The 1209-nt window shown below is 40.4% G+C and overlaps 1 long non-coding RNA gene across 1 annotated transcript; it reads right to left on the bottom strand.

Moving 5' to 3' along the window:
* Positions 1–89: 89 nt before the first annotated feature.
* LOC123092267 (uncharacterized) lies at positions 90–1209 on the bottom strand. Its single transcript, XR_006444448.1, has 2 exons — positions 1061–1209; positions 90–960 (listed from the first exon to the last, which is right to left on the bottom strand). It is a non-coding gene; the product is annotated as an uncharacterized lncRNA (long non-coding RNA).

Below are 1209 nucleotides of genomic sequence, written 5' to 3'. Positions count from 1 at the left end.
GTGAACACGGGTCTTCGATGGAATTGCTCAACAAGCAGCATTAAAAAATAATATCACTGCTCAACAAATGGGATAAACAGAGATAAAGATATCACGTGTAGACTCAGATTTAATTCAACGAATATTCCCCATGTCATGGATACAATCTTGATAACTCGAAAAATATTACAGATAGATCAGAGTTGCAAAATTGAGGTGATCCAAAAAAATGGACATTTCACTGGCTGATGGCAATCTCTATTAGTACAGAATCTATATGAAAATACTCAACTGTTATGAAAGAACTATAAGAATTGTTGTATGGGTACAATCAGGAGTGCTCAGAATTGCAATTAGGACCTTCCAGTAGCTGAGGGGAATCTATAGTTAATACAAAATCACTATGCAAATATTCAACTTGTAAGAAAGAACTACAAATACTTGTTGTATGGGTTCAATTATGAGTGCTCAACAGGTGAAATAATATACTTGTTGTATATGTGTCCGTCCTTTGCGACGGTTATCAAAAAATGGGAAAATAAATATATCTCTAGTACTGTAGCACACCTTTGATGTATAATTCCGTATGAAGACATTTATTTACTACCCCTATATGCAAAAAATGGCGATGAACAAATACTACTGGCTGCTCATATCTGTTCAAGGAGACGACATATCCATTACAAATAGTGAATTTTAGTATTTCAATCTATTCATGTTGCCCTTATGTATCATGTATTATACTATGTGCCTAGAAAATACACCCAAAAGGAAGCTGCAGAGAAAGGACCAGTGGAGCACTGATGAATCTAGCATGCATTTGTCAGTAAGTACTCACATTAAAATCTGACGAAATGACTAATAGAGTACATCCCTTTTGTGCACCATTAGAGTACAGCCTGTTGACTTGTATGAGTGCCACAAGTGCCTGTTCTTGTCATCAGAGAGTCAGGGAGCCACGGGCAGCAGAGGTTATTTCATCTACAACAGAGTGGTGACGAACAATCAAAATCAAATAAATGAAATCGACAAGATTGCTTGCAGTCAATGGGAATGAAGGACGATGGAGAAGATAACACACCAGTGAGTGAAATTGATGCCGCCCCTCGTGCGTGCTTATGGTCTGCCATGGGGGGAGCGGGGAGGGAGGCCAGGAGCGTGCCGGCGAGGGCTTGTGGGGATAGCAAGACGCGCACAGGAGAGGGCGTCGTGGGAGGCGGCAAGGGTGAC

Source organism: Triticum aestivum, chromosome 4B (genome assembly GCF_018294505.1).
Source record: "Triticum aestivum cultivar Chinese Spring chromosome 4B, IWGSC CS RefSeq v2.1, whole genome shotgun sequence".
NCBI lineage: Eukaryota > Viridiplantae > Streptophyta > Magnoliopsida > Poales > Poaceae > Triticum > Triticum aestivum.
This window is presented reverse-complemented; position numbering and strand designations above follow the sequence as displayed.